Source organism: Battus philenor, unplaced genomic scaffold (assembly GCF_028537555.1).
Source record: "Battus philenor isolate CCGP_79_NKW_IND1 unplaced genomic scaffold, ilBatPhil1.0.hap1 SCAF_10, whole genome shotgun sequence".
In the NCBI taxonomy this organism is placed as follows: Eukaryota; Metazoa; Arthropoda; class Insecta; order Lepidoptera; family Papilionidae; genus Battus; species Battus philenor.
In genome coordinates, this window is record NW_027181662.1 from 14,729,446 (window position 1) to 14,751,587 (window position 22,142).

At 35.8% G+C, this 22,142-nt stretch overlaps 1 long non-coding RNA gene across 1 annotated transcript; it reads right to left on the reverse strand.

Annotated features, from left to right (window-relative positions):
• Positions 1-3,218: 3,218 nt before the first annotated feature.
• Positions 3,219-5,615, reverse strand: LOC137925717 (uncharacterized). Its single transcript, XR_011107681.1, has 3 exons — positions 5,415-5,615; positions 4,656-4,717; positions 3,219-3,883 (listed from the first exon to the last, which is right to left on the reverse strand). It is a non-coding gene; the product is annotated as an uncharacterized lncRNA (long non-coding RNA).
• Positions 5,616-22,142: the final 16,527 nt, after the last annotated feature.

The following is a 22,142-nucleotide window of genomic DNA, read 5'->3' on the forward strand; positions in this document are numbered from 1 at the left end:
GAGAGTTTTTCATTTGGTGACTTTTTATTTTTTTAATACCTCATACAATTATGGCCCACGGTATATAATTTATAAAACTTAAATAAGCTGCGGCATATTTGATGTATTGACCATAGGTTGGAAAAAAATCGAGACTACAATCTTCTAACACTGCAAAATTGATAAAATTGGCAATAATTTTTGTTATGGCAATATTTTAAAAATGTTGCCAAGAAATCTTGTCCTTGTTTTTTAAATTATGTTATTGCATATGATATTGCATTGATTCTGACTCGAAATGAAACCACTGGTTCATAAGGAGTCCTTTATTTACAAATCAGATGGTCACCCTACATTAACACAGTATACTTTCGCTTCGACCAGACTCCGCTCCCAAATCGCTCTAGAAATCACTGTCCAAATAACTTGCCGAATAGTCACTTTGTATTATTGATCGTAGATCTTAATCTTATAACTCGAAAAACAACACTGAATTGTTATGGGGAGTACATTTATTTATGTTACGTATAAGGTTCTAGTAAGTTAAAGATAGTACTCGTTTAGAATTTCCTAGAACCGTACTCAAAAATTATAAATATCTTCAAGGTGACGCGTGTTTACGGCACTTCTTGATCCTAGGGTTCAGTGTTTATTGTTTATAGGGTTCTGTAACTCGTACTTTGTAACAATATGTAACATATCCATTTTGAATAACTTATTTTTTAACGACTTCCATATAAATGCTTTAGTACTAATTTAAACATTTTATGTTGATTTTAATTAAAAAAGAAATGCATATTATATACCTCTCCCTCTCCCCCCATTTGTCATTAGACTCTTATCGCTCCTTTGTAAATTTCTAACGCTCACTAGGGGGCAGCACCACCTAATTTCCTATGGCCTATCATTTTAAGTATGAGAAGAATGTCAGTTCTCTCAATTCGATGGATTCTAGAATAAATTAAGCACATCCTGTATATTATTGTGCAATGGCAGACAACCCTTTCCACTCTAATGTCGAGTGTCACTCGACACTGATTTTGTTCCACAAGCTCCTCTGTCGAGTGATAATCGACATGTTATACTTCTTTTTGAAAGATTTTTGTTACTAAAATGTTTGAATCACGAATGAATGAAACATATTCTAGAATCGCAAGATACTATAATTCAATTAAATATTATAGATGCTACATAACAGCCTTTGAGTGGAAAGGGTTAATAATACCTTACAGGTCATTTTTACCAGGACATTATGTCAAAGGCCAGCGACTTCTATCAACCTTGGCCGTACCGTCTACATAGTGGGAGGTCTACTTCCACCGCATCTAACGGCTCTTGGTTGTTACTAGAGATCTTTTCGGCCCCAAAGTCCGTCGATTGTACGAGAGATGTGCCCATTGCCACTTCGGAGGAGCAATTTCTAACAGTTGAATGAATCTAACAGTGGAATTCTTTTTTTAAATAGCACTCGTTATTAGGGACCACTCTCTCATATTATTTTTGAACAAGGATATATTTTATATTTGTTTTTCACAAAATTTTCCATTTCATCCTTTCTCACTCTCTATTTCGAACTCCATCTGTAAGGTAGAGAACAGATCTTACTTACAAAATAAAGACAGCGAACATGGAGACGTGGGATATGAAGACACAAGATGCTAATGCGGTAGGAAGAGCAGTGAGATGTTCTTACGTTCGAGGTTATATTCTCCATCAAAAATACTCCTAAATTATTGATTTTAAAGCCTCTGAGAAGAACCTACAATATTTAATGGAATCAGGCGTTACCTTGCGGAAGGCCATCCTAAGTAAGAAAAGGACCAATATTCAGCCACATCTACCACTGCATGTGCGGAAGTGGCTAAATATTGGTCCTTTTCTTACCTAGTGGAATTCTTGGTAATTTTTAAATAGTACTCGTTATTGGGGACCGCTCTCCCATATTATTTTTGGACAGGGATAAATTTTATATTTGTTTTTCACAAACTTCCATTTCATCCACTCTCTCTCTCTTTCGAACTCCATCTGTTAGGTAGAGAACATCAGATCTTACTTACAAAATAAAAACAGCATGGAGACGTGGAATATGAAGACACAAGATGACAGTGCGGTAGGAAGAGCAGATAGATGTTCTTACGTTCTAGGTTATCTTCTCCATCAGTAATACTCTTACATTTCTTGATTTTAAAGCCTCTGAGAAGAACCTACAATATTTATTGAATTAGGCGTTACCTTGCGGAAGTCCATCCTAAGTAAGAAAAGGACCAATATTTAGCCACTTCCGCACATGCAGTGGTAGTCGTGCAATGAAATGCACCGCCCGCCAGCCCGAGCGGTGCTGACAAGTGCTCTTGACTCTGTGTTTAGCACTAATCGGTGTAACATAACTCCTGAAGATGCCCCGTGAAGGGATGAAACACGTGTTGAGTAATTTAACGGTGGCAGTTGTGTGATTCGCATTGTTTGCCGCATACGCATTTATCAGCGGGCTGGCGGGCGGTGCACTTAATTGCGCGACTACCACTGCATGCGCGGAGGTGGCTAAATATTGGTCCTTTTCTTACTTAGAACCTACAATAAACTCTGAGTTTTTTTTCTTATCATTTTTATCATTGCAGTTGAAAAATTTTAACGAACTGACTGCGAAAGGAAAATAGGTATAAATGAAACAATACATCCACACAAATATTTTATTTCTACATAAATAATAAAATAGTATCATTAAAAATACATACAATCGTTAATTCACAATAATGATATATGTTATCAAAGGAACATATCTAGAGCCGATATACTTTTTTTAACTACTGTGTATATATGACCTATGTAACTTAGATCAAAACTCAAGTGCGTGTCGAAACGAAAGATAAAAGAAATCCGGTATTTCTTCTAGAATTTTCTTTTTACCGTTTCAATTTCATTCATGTGGGATTTGCAATTTTTTTTCAATCACCCGTATTTTGAAATATTTGAAGATATGGACAGCGGGGTGCGAGGTGAAAGGGGTGATGGTGGAGGGCATGTCTTACAGTTTACGTTTAGAACTACGTGATATGAAGATTCATGTGTCGGGAATTCGTTCAGTCTTGTTACACACAGCTCATACGGATCATAGACAAACTATAAACATATATAAATATAAATAATTAGTGCCGTTGGCTGGGTTCTGGCGTTGTTTCAAATCTACGCCACAATTTGAATGAGTAAGCGAAACATTAACAGAATACCAGCATTTTGTATGGAAGCCTTCCTTCCATACATATCCAAATAAATTTACAAAATATCCTTATAAATGCATTTTATTGCAAAAACTCGACCGAGAGAAGAACCAGATATACATATACGAATAGATATGTCTTTGAAATGATGTCTTAATTGGCTGGTATCTTGAAACTTACGCATTCAACAGCTGATTATGCGACCAAATTGAAAGTACACGATAAATATAAAACCGCAAATGTATTTCACGTCCTTCCCACAATTCCATGTATATCAGTAACATTACTCATTTCCAAATATTATCACAATGATAGCGCGGTGCCTAGGGCCCGGATAAATTTTATTTTACACATAAAAAATATAAGCAGGATAATGGAGGTTTTAATTCCGTGATCAATGAGCGAACAGTTATGTAAATCCATTCATTTTCAGTCATAGGAACATTAAAGTAGATTATACACAAGAGTTTTGGTACAAAAATGTGCGGACAGATGGCGTTGCCGAGAGTCTGACGAGTGGGGGGCAGAGGGGAAAGGATACGCTGCCAACATAGCCGCCACCATCTAGCATGCTCCTGTAGAGATCCTGTAGAGTAGATCAGGTCCTGATATCTGTCTCCAGGTGGTCAGCAGACAAGACCGCAGATCGCCTAGCGACGCAGTCCCAGCTTCTGGCAGAAAATCTTCTAAACACATTCAATATCACATTAATATAAACTCCACCATAATACAGTAGTATGTTACAAAGCACGAGTTTAATCTATCATGAACCTCAGAACCCTCTAAACAATAAACACTGAACCATAGGATCAAGAACACCCGTAACCTTTAAGTTACTTATAATTTTTTTGTGTACAGTTCTCAGAAATTCTTACCGAGTACAATCTCGAACTTACTAGAACCTTATCCGTAGTATAAATAGGTGTACTCTCCATGTCGACAGTTCAGTGTTGTTTTTCGAGTTATAAGATTAAGATATACTATCAGTGATACAAAGTGACTATTTGGTAAGTTATTTGGACAATGATTTCTTGAGCGATTTGGAAGCGTAGTTTGGACTAAGTGAAAGTATACTCTGTGTTAAAGTAGGGTGACCATCTGATATGAATAAAAGACTCCTTTTGAACCAATGGTGATCCATTACGAGTCAGAACCGATAATAAAAAATTTCAATTCATATAGAATTAATTGAAGGTTACCAGTTTGTATGTTTTAAAAATTTCTACATATGTTTTTTTATGTTCAACAATAATGCTGTGTACAATTTTTATTTAAAAATTTCTGAACGTACGCATGGGAAAAATTATTCGATTTCGAAAAATAAATACAATGTTGCAATCTTAAAATTTGATAGGAATCTTTATTACGGTTGTTGTATGGGAGATGTACAGTAGCGGAGGGAGGAGTAGAAAGGTGAGGGAGACGGAGTACCGTGAAGGAGGTCCAGGTAAAGCGTACCTTGAGATGCGGCGTACGCAGGGGCTCAGGGGCGGCGGTCGCATTGTCGTTCTGAACATCCTCTGCAACGCCAAATGTTTGTATTAATGAAAAGAATAATAAAAACATTTATTAATTTGTAGCTTTTAGTAAAAGAAATGTTTAAGAATTATTTTATCCCTGATTTGCGATTGATTTATTATTATCTAATAAAATAGACTGTCACCAACTCGCTAGAGTGACGCAGTTATAAAAGCTTGCAAAATCACCGTGTACGGCTTGATAAAACTGTCCGAAAACAGAAAAGCCTGAAGAATGATGGTAGAGATGATGATAGAGAAAATAGATGTTTATCCATCCCCTTGTCAAACGCTTATTAATAATTGCTTGATACAAGAACATGACGAATAGAGAGAGAGAGAGAGAGTCCCTCTAATGACAGGTTTTGAGTCGACTCTATTGGTGATATTTTTTGTTAAAACTTGTTTCATTGTTGAGCTGGTGTATTACGGTAAATATAACATCATTAAGCATGTAATAAGTACAGGGTGATTGGAAATATGTGTAAAAGTTTAATTGATAAATAACGTAAGCGTAGAGTTTAAAAAATTCGGATTACTACATATTAAAATAATAATTATTGTTTAATATATCCCTGCAGAATTTGTATTGGTAGAAGTTGTGCATGTTTTATCACAATAGAAAAACATAATGTATCATATTTAAGAGTGATATTTTTATACAGCAAGTATATTAAATCAAAAAGCTGAAGTTTGGCACCCGTGTTGGCTGCGCCGGCAGCGATGGGCCGCGGTGCGCGGGGCGTGGAAGGGGGGTTGCCATTATCATCAGTGTCAGGCTCTGTGGCAGCCTCATTTGTGCTGTCCCAGCGCTCAGCCGACAGCCCCGAAGCGCTGGAGCCTTCCAAACCACTCCACACGCCCAACTCCCCGCTGCTGGCAGACACCCCCGACGCGCCAGATGCACCTGCAACTCGCGCACACGCCATATCACGCGAAACAACAGCTTCAGCTGACCTATAGCACTACCAAAGATATATTGAGGTTGATGTAATAAAACTGTGATAAATATACTTATATGAAAATACATGAACAAAAATCTGTGATAAATTGTATAAAAAGGACCAAACTGCAGGTATGAGGGTGGATGAATGAAATAGAATTGAAGAAAAAGATATATAGAATTGTAGAGTGAAATAGCGGAAAGATAGATAATATGATGCATGGAAAAAGAGCATTATAATAAAAAATGTAATATGAAAAAATTAATAAAAGAAAAATAAAATCCCTGTTCCCATACAAATAGGGGTGGAAACAGAAAAAAAAACAATATAATTAACCACAGATGAAGATAACGCATGAAGTAGCGACTCAATTACTAAATTTTAACACAAGATGGCGTTCAAGGCGTTATAACTTTAAACCATGTCGATAGATGGCGCTAGTCATTCTCGTCGTATTAGTATAAAAGAATTTGAAATGACGTATGTAGTGTAAATATACGGACTGTCGGTTTGGTCGGTACGCCGGCCGAAGGAAAGACTGGGTGAGGAGTGAGCGGGCGCAGAGGACGAGTCCAGCTCTAGTGATGATTGCGATCCGCATGAACCAGCCGAGCCTGGTGAACCGGACCGAGACGACGCTGAACCCTCCCGCTCGGCAGCCTCCGCCTGTGTACCAAAAGAAACATTCTAACAACATTAGCAACATTGTATTTTTTTTTTAAATCAAATAAATTTGCTGAATAAATTTGAGAAATTTAAAAATAAACATTGTACACAGCATTATTACGTTTAATATAAAAAAAACACAAGTAGAAATTTTTTAAAAGATACAAACTAGTAACCTTCAATTAATTCTATATGAAGTGAATTTTTTTATTATTATTGTTACGTACTGTGGGTTCTAAACACCATTGGTTCACAGGGAGTATTTTATTCACAAATCAGATGATCACCCTATTTTAACACATTATACTTTCGCTTAATCCAAACTACGCTTCCAAATCGCTCAAGAAATCACTGTCCAAATAACTTGCCGAATAGTCACTATAACACCACTTTACATCGCGTATGCAAGTCCAAATGTAACTGTATAGATACTAATTCATTTAAAATTATAAATGTAAAGCAATATGTCCTAAAAAAGAGACAGTTAAACTGTAATTAAAACATCTTTTACAGAGTACACCTATCCCCCAATTTACACGGTAGATACGTTCCTGAGAAAAACGTGTAAATCGAAAATTAAAAATTTTCTAGTCAAAACCGTGTAAATCGAAAAACTTGCAAAAAATGCATGATTTTGCTATTTAACAGTTGTGATTTTTTTTTCAATAATTTTAGGTGTACACAGAAATAAAAATAAAATGAATTGACAAGTTAAAATATTTAATATATTACGGAATCACTATTTTTTTATTTATAATAATCTTAATTATGCAATCACATACAATTTACGAATATGGAAAATTAAATCTTTCTGAAACTATGAAACTCACTCAAATACAATTTTCCGTAGACAAAACTTTAATTTTATACGAAGAAATACAGACACAGAGTGCGCATGCAGCATGTCAGCACATAAGCTCGGGATTCCCCGTGAAATGTGTACACAGCGCACGTGTTCAATCACAGTAGCATTTATTAGAGTGCGATAAAAACAAATAAAAAACTTATTTGGAAAACCGTGCAAAAGCGAAAATGTGTAAAACAAGTACGATTACGTATGTATAATCTTTAAAAGGATGAAAGTACATCTCATTTGATATCAATAAATGCAAGGCACACATTATTCATAAATCAAAGGTTTCAAAAATATTAAACGCTATAATATAGAAAGAACTAGGTTTGCTAAGGACAGTTTAAGTTAAGGATTTCAGAGAATAGCACTGGAGATAGACTATCTGATATGTCTTGGACTGATAGAGATAACGGAGAACTCTGAGAAGTGCCACTTAACAATTCTTCTGTCAAGATATTAATTCATGACAGTCAATAGACCTCTGCTGCTAGACATAAGCTTCCTTTTAAGTTTGCCGGTCCACCCTGGCTGCTAATCAAGAGTATACGACTAAGAACACGAGTGGACATACCGCAGCATTGGCGCGTGTCTGTGAGATGCGCGTGCGCCGTGGGCTGCCTCCACAGCTGCCGCAAGCCACGCCCCCTGCTGCGCATCCCGCGCCGTCAGCTGCAGCAGCCGCTTCTGCAAATAATCCGTTAAATACACGCACTTACATATTCTAATCGGCTGGGCGCCGCTCGACTTACGTCTTCAAATCGCAGTGTAAGTGCGGTCCAAAAAAAAATACTATTTGAACACACTGACCATGAGCCCGTAGCTTGTGCTGCAGCAGCGGGAAGAAGCCACGTGCAGTGGCGTTATGCGGCTCGTACTGCAGTATCAGTCGGCAGTATTTCAGCGCCTCCGCATACTGCCGCCGCATGATCGCAGACAGGAACTGAGGATGTTAATATGGGCACATATGTTACGATAGTTGTCGAATGTGATCGAGTGATAATAGCCTATTCTAGAGAAATAATACATCAGAAAAAGTTCCTTGATATTTTATATGATAATACGAGACAAGTTTCTTTTATGTGTAATTATGGCTAAGTATAATATTTGGGTACCATTTTGTTCGAAGGCGTTTTGTCATCTTGTGGCTTGTACCATTGATGTAGAAATTCCTGGGCTATTTCATCAACATTGAATTGTTGAATAAAGTCCTTAACCCTAGTCTTGTCTCAGCGGCCTGGTTTCCACAACCAAGCGGCACTGCGCTCATTTTGCATCAGAGTATGCTTTACTCAAACCAATCCCACTCCTCGAGAAATCCCTGCAGACCCTTGATGTTGCCGGCAATTGGGGAAGCACCATCCGAGAGAGACCTTTACCCATTTGCATAATATAGGTAACGACATAGTTTTTGGAGTGACGACACATGTGAATGATACTCCAACAGTTTGTTCAATAGATAAATGTGTGGTGGAGGGTGAAGTCAATTCAGGAATTATGATGTCAAATTTGAACGTTGATGGGTAAACTGTCGCTATTGTGAACGAAATGAATAAAGATTGGCAAATTAGTTGTTACGAGTAGAGTATGCGAGTTCAGTGTGTTCATTGGGTCTTTTTTTTAAAGGCACCCACTATTGGGGGCGTCTCGTTCTCCTATCCTATTTATAGAATAGGGACGGTTTTATCTTTTAATTATTCTCTTTTTTTCTTTTTTAATTCCATGCTCTTTTGTCACACTTCACATGATCTATCTTTCTTCTACTTACATTCTACAATTTCTATCTTCCTTTTCCTTATTTTCTAGTTCTCACTGGATTTATACGGCTATGGGAGATGGAATAAAAGTCTTTGGTAACAGTTTAAATTATCTTCGATTAATACGCGTATATCAGTTACTAGGGCAGATGCCACGACTGGTGAAATGGCCGTCCTCTCCTCCCACGTCGCTGAGCCTCTGACACCATAAGAAGTAGATATCCCTGCACGACGAAGCTGAAGTATTGAAAAGTTGAGTACCATATGGGTTTACTGAAAGAAAGCTAATATAACCGAACCGCCTTTGAACAATGTTTGCTACCTTACGATGGGCCTTATATAAGAAGATTCAAGGTAACCCAGAGAGTAATGGTGGGGGCTCGGAACTTCTTCGAGTTCGAATCAGCAATGAGGTCTTCAGAAGAACTAATGTCACTGACTTTGTTCGAATATTTACCCGTCTGAAGTGGCCGGGGCACATAGCTCGTGCAGCTGACGGCGACCAGAAGCCAGTACCAGACAAGACAGATGACGTAGTCAGGATCGCGAGAAGTCACTACGGGTAGTGGAAGACAAGTCATCGTGGCGATTCTGAGTGGGCGTTAATCGGCTGATATGATGTTGATAATGATAGCTGGTGATGAGAAGTGTGGACAGGAGAGGAAGCATTCTTCCTAGAGCCGGTAGGTCTTAAGATAATAACAACAGGAATCTCCGAAAAAGAAGAAAGAAGAAGTGTGTATATTCATTCGAGCTTTGCCTGTATTTATATCGATGTAATTGAACAATTTTATTTCTGTGACTCCGCTGTCGATGACGTAACTGTACCTAATACTATATTATGCAAGTGGGATTAAGAAAATGGTTTTTAGGGTGCTAAACACCGAGTGCTAATAGCACTAATCTGTGTAACAACTCCTGAAGATGCCCCGTGGAGGGGTGAAACACGTGTTGGGTGAATTTGCGGTGGCGGTTGTGTAGTTGGCATTGTCTGTCGCATGCGCATTTACGAGCGGGCTGGCGGGCGGTGCACTTTCATGCACGACAACCACTGCATGTGCGGAGGTGGCTAGATATTGGTCCTTTCTTATTTAGGATGGACTTCCGCAATGTAACGCCTGAATCCATTAAATAATAGTTTTAGGTTTTGATAACTAGATGTCGCTCGACGTCACCTCTGCGAGGAACTCTCCCGGCGCGTCGCTATCGGCGCGCTCGCCAGCCGCGCCTGCCATGGCTGCGCGCGCGCCGCCCGCCGCTCCGCCTATGTCGGCCCGCGCGCCGCGCGCGCCCTCTGCACAAACACACACATTCTACATCACTACTTCGTTCTTTATTTAAAAACATAAAAAAACCTATTTTAACCCATTAATTCATATGTACAAATGTAGTAATAAATACAGTATAAGCATCAAATAAAATTGTGAGAAACTCGATATCTGTGATATTTGAGAGGTGTAGAGATGGAAGATATAAATTATGGTAGAATTAATGACTGATCATAAAAAGAATGAAAGGGAGGAAGATAAATAAAGGAAGAACGTGGAATTTATTAAAAATTGTAAGTGCACTGTTCTTAAGCAAGATGTGGGAGTACCAGAGGTCCCCAATAACGGGGGCCTTTAAAAAGAAACTTTTTTTATGGCCATTAACAAAAAACTAATTCACGGATAGCAAATGAAAGAAATGAGTTTGTAAGAAAATGAAAAGAATGGAAGAAGAAATAGTAAAAGAACTTTTGAAGGATCACAGAAGAGAACGCTAATAAAAAAATACTGAAAATTATATGAAACATAAGTGCCTGTAATCAGGGGTAAGCAACCTTTTTAACCAACACGCCAATTACGATTAAAAAAAATATATTGATTGGCTCGTTTTTTATAGTTTTGACGGGCTGCACATAATATGACACAAATTACTAATTGACAAGACTTTATTTTAAAAAAAAAAAAACTTTGGAATAATAAAATAAGAAGGAAAAAACGAATATACTTGAAAATTTTAATAAGAAATCTTACCCCGTTTTTTCGATACAAGCGTATATATAATACGTACGCAGCTTTCTTCTCGTGCGTCATTCAGTTTTTATAAGTGATTTTTATTAATTAATTTATATAACAATGAGAGAAAATTAATAATTATAAAATAAATTCAATTTTAGTAATGAGTTGTAAAATCCGCATAAACATGTTTAACGGGCCACGTGTTGCAAAAGCAATCGGCATTAAGTTTTATTAATTTTAGTCACTTAACATTATTAAGAGAGCTATAGTCGGTATTTCTCTGCAAGATGTAACAAGGAATGTGGAGATTCGTAAACAGACAAAAGTAACGTAAATATATATATATATATAAATGTGTCTGCACATATAACATATATGGCAAGTCAGAGGGGCAAATAGCGTACATAATAGATGGTAACCAGAGCCTTAGGGTGGTACAGAAGAGACCACGCACCGGCAAGCATAATGAAAAAGATGACAACGAGAAATAATAATTATTTTAATCATTTATTTTTCTTTATTTTCGCTTTAGATCATTTATTAATTTTACTTGTGATCGTAGTTGGAAAAATGCCAAAAAAATAAAGATTTCAGATTTACTTTTTTATAGCTTTCACAAAAACCTTTATTACAGTGTTCATTTCTAAACTGCTGTCTTTTAAAGATCATATACACCAGTATGGTTTTAACTAGATTTTTTTTAAAAGAATAAGTAATACAAAATCGTAAACAGTTGAATAGAAGATACCAATTGTTTTGGAGCCTAGAGAAAGATACAAAAAGCATATTTTTATTTCTAGCGCTAACCTTTTGTACAAATAAACAAAAATTGCACATATATATAGGCCCTGTCGTAAGGACTTTTTGGGCAATAATTTGTTCATTTAGTATTTATTAACCTCTTTTAAATATTACATTCTCTTACTTTTTATGTTCTTACATTTACAATTCTTACAGTCTCTCTCTTTTTTCGCTACAATCTTTAGTTTTACAATTTTCTATTTTTGTTCTTATCTCTCTTTCTATTCGTATCTCTATTTCACCGAAGGATTGGAAACTACCACACGTGCACATATTTACTTTTTAAAAATTAGTCCAAACGCAAAGACAATAGCAATACTGGCGGTGTTCGCATTCGAATCATCGTTCGAATTTAAATTCGAACGCGCTAGAATTATTTAAAAAAAATATTGTGGTTGGAGTTGCCAGGAATACAAAGCGTTTTTAAATGTTAAAACGCTCCAATTATATTATCATAGTTTATATGACAGACTGCTCAAACAGCCATATTCTGTATTTAAAAAAGTAAATAAAAAAAAAAGTTAACAAATCCTTCATAGATCCGAGTGTACGCATATATAATAAAGTTTCTTAGTTTTAAATCTAAAATTAAAAGTGTGTTATTAAATATATCTTATAGCATTCAATAATTTTTAGTTGTTCGAAATGTATGGAATTCGTTTTGTTGACTCATTTATATGATTGATATTATAATGTACATGAAATTTTTTTTTTAATTTCATTCAAAAGAGGTACTGTTGTGTTTCTTAAAGGCTTTTCTCAACAGATCAGCTTTCTGAGCTGGCGGTAGCTTACTATTTATTTTTTATGATTATTGACGATTTAAAAGCGCAAGTAAATGTCTACTTAAATAAATATATTTTGAATTTGAATCACTTAAAGGTATTTTTCAATTGGCTTTTCATTATTACATGGGGGTTTCCATTGCAGTATTTCGTCTAAGGTTAGCTTAAAAATGAAATGAAATTAATGTAGTGAATGTACAACAATCGTTTTAGCACTTCTGATTTGACAAAATAAACATTACGCATTTATTATATTTATCTTTGAATAATATTTTATCTATACAAATAAATAAGATTGGAGTGTCTGTTTGTTATTTCAATATAAACACACTTTACTACATGTATATGAATATATATACGATATAAATACCAATATTACATTTTATAATTTTTTTTCGTCTGTTTTTTTTCTTCCGGCTAATCTCTGAAATGACTTGACCGATTTTGACGAGACTTATATTGGCAGGTAGCTTATATAATGAGGAATAACTTAAGTTACGTTTATTTCAGAAAAAAAAATTTAAGCAAAAAAAAAAAAAAATTTTTTTTTAATTCACGCGGACGTAGTCACGGGTTCAGCCAGTTAGAAATAAACTAATACAACTTTTGATAGAGCAATGTTAACATCCTTTTAGTTTAAAACCGTGATTCCCAAAGTCGTCTATATCGACCCCTAGGGGTCTATGATAACCTGCAAGGAGTCTACGTCAACGAAAAAAAATTTGGGGGACCATGAAATGAAAATTGGGGTCCACGATAGTGTATCTCAACACATATACTGTAGTACCTATTTACTTACATCATACTATCTTATAATATAAAAACATTTACACACTGTACTAGTTTTTAGCACTAAACTTCACTACAGTTGGAAATTAACAGGAAATCAATATCAGGTAAGTAGGGGGTCCACCCAATACGGAAAAACATAGCAAGGGGTCTACGACACAAAAAAGTAACTCTGGCTTAGACGGAGCAACAACATAGTTATGGTTGCAGGAAGTTGCTGAATGGGGAGGCGCAAGATCAGTCATCGTAGCGATCTTTAGGTGAAGCCTGCACCTTGCAATGGGTGTCTACCTGACCATTGTCCTTCACAAGGTAAAACAAGTAATGACATAAGTGAGAAATATTAGAGGGACCGGAAAATAATGTCGTTTCTGTCGACATATTTTACAGAAAAACCGATTGATTTTTACCGATCCGTGTAACGTTGCATTTTAGCGTTCTATGTGTATAAATTAAAATTAAAAAAATGCATATAAACACAAGATATGTCACATAAATTTCAATACAGTAAAAAATATATAAATACTTGGTGGGGCACGGTACAGCTCAAATGGCGTGGTATCGTGGAAGCTATCAGTTCAACAGACCTTTGTTTTTATAACAGACATTCCAATGCCGCTGCCAGCTACAGGAGTTTACACCCATTGCCCGGGAGAAGGATCCTGGCCTCGGTCGCGTTCACAAGCTAGGTGACGTCTCACGCATCGACGCACACTCTTTGTGTCGGTTGCGTTAACAAGCTATGTGACTTCTCACGCGCCGGGGCCGTTATAAACTTAAATTTTTCTTTTGCTACATCCGGAATTGAAAACTTGTATACTAGATTGCAAAAGGTTGTTGATAACGAAGGTGAATATATTGTTGATTATAAATAAAAACTTGTTAAAAATGTAGTCGTGTGAATTTAACTCGAAGAAGCGACATTACTATCCTGGGACACGTCTATTTGAACAAAGAGAATTTTACATCCACATCTACCTTTTGGACCAGAGTCCCCCAAACTTTTTTGTGTCGTGGACCCCTTGCTTGTTTCCGTGTTGGGTAGACCCCCTACTTACCTGATATTGATTTCCTGTAAATTTCTAATTGTAGTGAAGTTTAGTGTTAAAAACTTAAAGTAAAAACACATGTTAATTTATACATTTATTAATTGAATTTAAATTAAAACTACTCAAAATGAAAATTTTGTCTCTGTTATGTAAAATATACGTAACATAAAATAAAATTTTTTTTCGCTGATTGACCCCTTTCAGGTTATCATAGACCCCTAGGGGTTGATATAGACCACTTCGGGAATCACTGTTTTGGACTGTACTCTCATGTGTACAGATATATAGTTGCTAAGGTAAATGCTGAAGGATTTTTATGCAAAACTTTTGGAAGAAAAGCAGACATTTTTTTCGTATATATAGAAACTTGGCAGCACGCGTGTCTTAAGACACTCATAAGGGGGTTGACGTGAAAGCGATGACGAGCTTCGTCCACTTGTGCACGTCGTTCCTCAAGCCGCTGCACTCGAAGCCTCGTCATTTGTTAACGGTGTCAATGATGACGAAAACATACCACGAATGAAGCCTCTTCACACTTATTGCATCATTGTTCCATATACAGGATGATGTGTTTCGATCCCAAGTGCAAATATTTCATTATATACGAGTATAGTATGACTTAAAAACTGTCATTTTGAATCGTATTATATGTAGTATATATGAGTTTATTGTCTCTGGCTGTGAACGCTTTGTGTCGTTTCGTTTTCCGTTTTTTCCGAAGTTGCGTCACTGTTTAATTAGTACTAATTTCCACTGTGCGTCGTTAGATTTTCGAAGTTGCGTTGTTTTGGGTTCGAGTCTTTAATTTTTTTTTGGAAATTTTCTTTTTTTCTAAAAGATGGCAACACTTATTTCTAATTGCGCCATGCCATCAAAACTCGGGGATTCCCTTTCTAACTAAAAATCAACGCAATTTAAATACAGTTTTATTTTTACTTTGTTTTGCTAATTTTAGAGTTCAGTTTCAATTACGTAGTGTGTTGTAATAATAATAATAATGTTATGCTTTTATTTACAAAGAGAATGATAAATTTATATAAATTTTTACATGTTGTTTCTGGTTACAAAAAAGGTAAATATTATTCTAATTTATTTATTGGTATAGCTATATTATTTTTGTTTTTTAAAATTTCAATTCAATGTAAACACTTTGTTCAATTTTCTTTTTAAAAAGTATTATTTTCGTGACACTGGAACCTATCTTCGATTATTAGATGGTTTGCTATAGAAAATCTTTATTCACTTTGCGACGTTTCAATTTGCGTCGTGTTTTTTTGGAACGTAACGACGACGCAAAGTGAGGTATTGGTGTAAATTATTTATTGCCAATCAAAGATTTCATATATAATAAATAACTTAATGGTAATGTAGTAAGAAAAAAAGGGCTTCTTAATTCGGATTACTTTAAACTAAAATTAATTACCTATTACTTACTCCATGTCCCTGTAGACTTTAACCTTTAATAGCCCGATTTACGAAAATGATTTTTTTTTAAATACTGTGTTTGCTTGAAGGTCTAGATGAAGGGAAAAATAGATTTTTTTTTAATTTCGTTGGAAAGAATATTAGACAACAGTAAAATTCGTACAGCCAACCTATAAAAAAAACTAATAGTAATGTGAACATTCGGTTTAAAAGATTGGTATCAAAATTGAAACTCTAGGCTATTAAGGGTTAAACTACTAGAAATGTTTACCCTACCGCATTCCAATAGAACAAATTTCTTAGTGATTATATATGCTGGTTGAAAACATGTATAAACTTTTAATCTTTGACACCTATAAACAATCATCCTGTATATAATTTCAACTTAGAAATTATGACGTAGACTTAAAGAGCAGTAACATAATAACATGCTTATATTATAAGCCACCTTAGAGTAAGAAGATGATGGAAGAAAGGCGAGGAAAGAAAGAAGGTATGAAAGAGCAAAACGAAAGATATTGCGAAGAACAAAAGTAAAGAATGAAAGATATTGTGATGCGTGAAAGAGAGTGATAAATAAAGAAAACACTAAAAAACTTATTGAACTATAAAGTCCCTGATCCCAAAAGGTTAGGGGTACGAGAGGCCCCCAATAGCGAGGGCTATTAAATAAAAACATGCTTATATTCTATTGTAAGTCTTATTGGCGCCGACAGCCGGCTGCGAGCGCTCCCATGGTACCTTCGTCCTGAATCATTGATGGCAAGTCTGATGGAAATTGCATGTCTATTTATAGAAGCGAAGTTTCTTTTGTTCTTTGAACCGTAGACAATATCATGGTTAGGGTGTGACGCATTGGGGAAGTTTGAAAAGGTGGTTCACCTCCTGGGAAATACGTTGGCGCAGTATCGAAGGCACTGTCGGTCGAAGTGGATGCTCTAAGGTTGAAACGATAATGATGAAGCACTAGCAAACGATATTCTTTATACCTAGAGGATTCATTAACACGTTCACTGCGGCTTGAGGCCGATTCAGCCTCATGGTAGACTTTGCACTGGTGCGGCGCGTAAAACTCGTGTTTTCTCTCTAGTGCGGCGGCTGTTTACACTCAACCGAAACATGAGGCAGAAAAGGCCTCAACCGCACTACTAGGAAGTTCAGCTTGAGGCTGATTCGACCTCAGCCGCACCAGCTGAAAGTTCTTCAAAATTGGGCCCGCAGTGAACGTGTTAAATTAACAACTTTTTAGTGGGCAACTGTCTATGGCGTAAAAATATACAACTGTATAATGTCTTTGAGTACACAGTTTTGAAAAACATTGGTAGCCCAGGTGTAAGAGTGAGACGTAAGATCGTAAGACACGAGTTTGATTACCAGGAATCAATCTTATATAATTCACATTTTGTGAATTAATTTTATAAGATTGTCATTGTTCATCAACAAGTTTCCAGAGGATAGGCAACAGCGTTCCTTGCGTACCATGATGTACTGCGACCGCCAACTCGCCTGCCAAGAGCGGCAATAGATAGATAGGTATCTTTAGGGAAGGCCTATGTCTTGCAGTAAGCTAAAACAATAATGTCAGCCTCACTGATATCACTAGCATCATTTTTGTTATTACAACAAACTTTCAATGTAACAGCTTTCCGGACTGCATCTCAGCCTACCGCGTACTCGTGGACGCGGTCTTGGTCCAACTCATCACGGGACACGGTTCTCCGAGTACCTTCACCGGTTTAAGCTCAAGGAGGACCCCTCGTGCTTCTGCGGACCGGGCGTAGACCAGACCGTGGTCCACCTTGTAGCCCAATGTCTTGAGTAGTCCTGTACTAGATGGACCGGCGATATAAGTTGCTAGAAGTTCGCTAGAAGTCGTTTCATGCTGGCAAAGCTGGACTGGTTTTCGTGGCGACTTTTGGGTGAAGCCTATACGTTATAGAGTCTATTGGATGATAAGATGATGAGAAGAAAACAAGACCAAAACAGTTTCCAACATTTAAATAAAAACACATACAAATTCTGTCGGTATATACGTAGTTCCTTTTTATATATATCATCAATTGATATATTGAATAATGAAGATATCACTATTTACTGATTTGATACTCAATAGCATATAATATATATTGTAAATCCCATATAATATAACACAATACTTCATGGTTGTTTATCTTCATTGCTGAAAATCGTATCCTTCCTTGAAAGACTTGGGTCAAGGATTCGTTGAGTTACCTCCACAGATATCTATGACCTGCTTTTATGAGAGCTTCTGTTATTTTAAGAGTGCTATGGTCAGAAAATCCATCAAGTGAACGAAAAAAAAATTATATCAACAGTGGAGGTGAGCTCTCATACACTGCAGCGCTTCCACTGATACAGTACGTAAAAGAGATCGTTTATATATCTGGGGCCAATAATCAAAGACCAGGAGAGGGGGAGGGGGAATGAGTAGGTTAACCAGTACCAATATGGCAGAATAGAAGTGTTTCCAACACCATAAAAATGAGATTAGTAAGAACTTTCATAACCTCAATCTTCTTTTACGCTCATCATCTTCATTTCAGCCCTAGGACGTTCACCGATGGGCATAGACCTTCTAAATTTCCAGTAGCACCGGTTGGAAGCGTCTTCCGAACTTTTTAAGAACGTGTAACTACTTTGGCACCAACGGTTATATAGCTTACTCACTTCAACTAGAACTAGGAACTCGTAGAGAAATCTAGCATAGATCACTTCCACGAGACCTATAGATATGTACTAACAATCATTTTAATCATCTATTGAGTAAACTTTTCAATTCAAAGCAGTTACAACACAAACTTTTATGCGAAAGTTCCATAAATTTCATTTTGACAAACGTATTCCTTTGCAAATCTATTATTTATTAATTGTGACAGTACAATATCAAAGTTTATAATTAGTTGTCAAGAAGCAACTAAATAACTATATATCTATATTATAAATGACAAAGTATCTTGACATTTGGCGCCATTTATAAAAATTAAGGCACGTTCACGTTATGATATTACTGTAGCGCCACCTAACTGTGGGAGATTATTATTAGTTATCTGTTATAATTGCTTTTCTTCATGATTTATCTGTTATAATTATGAATGATAAATAAATATAACGTGGGACATTTTAAAAGGAAATAAATTATCGTTTAGTGTTTTGTCTTGTTAGTCCGCAAAAACACTAAAAATTATAAAAAAAAAAGAAAGGTTGAAACGGTGTTGATACAAAGAAGGTTAGTCTTCAAAAATTAAATAAATCATTCATGACATAAGGTATACATATGGAAAATAAAATTCCACATACAATTTTAAATCTATAACTGAAACGATTTAATACAATAATATTAAAAACATGATATTGAAAAAAGTATATGTGTGTGTATGTGGAATTAAATGTTGTCGATGCTCGCTCAGGACGATTCGAATGTGCTTGTGACAGTTTATTCAAATAAAGAACATTTTGTTTTTGAAAAACTTTATGAGATTTCGCAATTATTCTGTTCTTATAACACGACAATTACCCCAGCAATAATGTTGCCCAACCGGGTTGAATTGTTTTCGTGACAGTTCACAACGGCTGCTTGTATTTTATTTCATCACCGTCATCATCATTTCCGACATAGACCGTCCACTGATGGAAAATGGGCCTACCCCTATATTTTACTAAGTAACATTCAACAGCATGCGTTAAAACATTAAACAGTTGTAGGTATTTAATATATTTCAATAAAATGCCGTAGACAACAGTGTAAGCAGTAATAAGTAGTGAGTGGAATAAATGAATAAAGTAATTTCTGTCCCTTATGTACACGCGTTCTCTCTTCCATGTTTTCTTTAAAATTTATTCTTCCGATCGATTTAACTAACATAAACCCCGAGTGTTTTCCTGCTAGATTAAACTGCTGTAATAATGCGCTGCTAAGTTGACACAAGCGATTTAGCTGAATTAAATAACACTTCGTTGAATTGATAGTTATGAAATGTTCCAGTTAATGCAGAGTACTTCTTATATAATGGGAAATATTGTCCAGAGGATGTTTATATTATTACAAATACTACAATGTTGTCACTGGACAGAACCGTGTATTCGTGGACGCAAATTTGTTTACGTATACGTGTGTTGTCCCTACGGTATGGGGTGAATTAATAACGAAGTTACCGCTATTAGCATATTTAAATTTTAACAATAGCTATAATTATATTTTTATTTCTTACATAACCTTTTATACACGTTTAAATTTAAGACAGATTAACAAAAGTAGTAAAAGAATTTGAATTTTACCTCGTTTAAAACGTATTTTTATTTTTCTACTATATTTTTTATTCTATAATCTAGTGAAGAGTTGCGTAGTTATTTAACGGTAAATTATAAAAAGAACTCTCAAAAATTACCGATTTTTTTTCTCGACTGTACATTGTTATGAAATCAAAATTGCGTCGCATTTAATCTTTTGTCTCCTTGAAAAATAAGTCCTTTATTTGTCTTTGACATGCTAAAATCGCGTTTGTTTACATTGTTGATAATAAATCGATAGCGTAGGGAATAACGCGATAATCTTTAAATGGCTTTAAGAATTGTTTCTAAACAATGTTAAAGTGATTTAGTTACATGTTTAGATGTTCGAAACTACTTCATCATAATTAAAACATTTGTGTTTGTATATGTAATCTGTGCCTTAATAAAATACTTGCATATTTCCGTCAGTAAAAATCTTTCCGGTAATATAGGATTTAAAAAAAATGTCTGGGCTGTACTGAATCTCGTGTCAAATTCGCGCAAGACGTACTCGTCAGTTTAAAAGATCAATGAATGTGTACTTTGGCAGAGAAAATTGGGTTTCTGGCGCGAGGGTGGTGGGTTGAATGCACACTACTGCACTGCCGACCGGTCAGTTACCGTCGCAGTTGCTTCTCAACGCTTCTTTGAATTTCACGTATATTTATCATTTTTTATTTCATTTAATACCTTTATTATCTGTAAAGTACTATATTATAGTCTTGTAAAAACAGTGTTTAAAAATTATTTAAATATATATATCTGAATAGTAAAGGATTAGAAACGAAAAAAGTCGTAAATAATTTAAGTCGTATTTCTATGACTAACCTTACCCTTCCGAAGGTTCATAGTGGCACGACGACACGAGGTGCGACGTGTAATATCGCAGGCACCAAAACAAAAGCACAGTTTTGATATATCGATTGCGGGCGCAACAGTTAGGTCGCCGACGCGACGTTCTCGGACGGTCCTCCCTCTTACGTTAATATCCCCCCGGTGGCGTGACGTGTGCGTTACTATTCAAGCGTTGAAAAATACACAAACCTACAACTCGACGCACAGAGGACGACTGATCCATCCGCTCTGACAGGACTCAACGCGCATGCTCATCTTGAACAACCCCAGCTACAAATTTATAAGTTTCAGTTATATAGTGCTATCGTAACTGTGCAAGTGCCCTGACTTATATGGTTGTTAAAACTGAAAAAACAAAATTCAACTGTACTCCATTTTCGAAATATTAACCTAATTTTCCACAGATTTAAATATACAATACCCGGCGATAAATATTGCACATGAACCTTTGGAAAAAGACAATCGGCTAATTCGATCGATAAAAATGACTTTATTATTTCACAATACAACTATATAATACAAGGACCAATTTAAATCAAGTTTAATCGATGACAGGGACGAAATCGATTTTTTTTTATGTAGACTTCAATAACCTACATTATTATAATTTTGTTTGCTATTGTAGCATGTGTTGACAGTTACATATAAATTGTCAGTATATATAGTTTTACACGAGTAAAAGCTTTAAAGGAGTGAATGTATAGATCATTTACTGTCAATTAATGCACGGTACACCCTATTTAAATATCAATAGTTTTCAAATAACAATTAATGTTTACTACCTGTCTCTGCAGATTTTGTTCTGCCAAAAGTAACTCGCCTATAGTACTCCGGTTGGAAACTAATTAAAGTAACATGTTTCAGAGCGATCACTACAGGTACGCTAGTATAGTTACTCTATGCTACAGGTGAATGGAAATAGGTGAATAAGCTTTAAGCCTTTTTTATTAAAAATGAGCCATTCATCCCTTCACAGATCATTAACTATTCTGTAATTGTCGGAAATAATTATATATTCATGTATAAAGAATTAAACGCATATAAAATTATGTATAATACGCAGGCTCTTTCAACCACACTTTTGTAACCAAATGAAAAGGACCGATGGTTGTAGTGGGCGTTAACCATTTTTTTTCATTTTCCACCGATTTTTTTATTCCATTTTTGTGTTTCTTAAATTAATATTAAAAATTTTTAGTCTCCGACGATCGCCA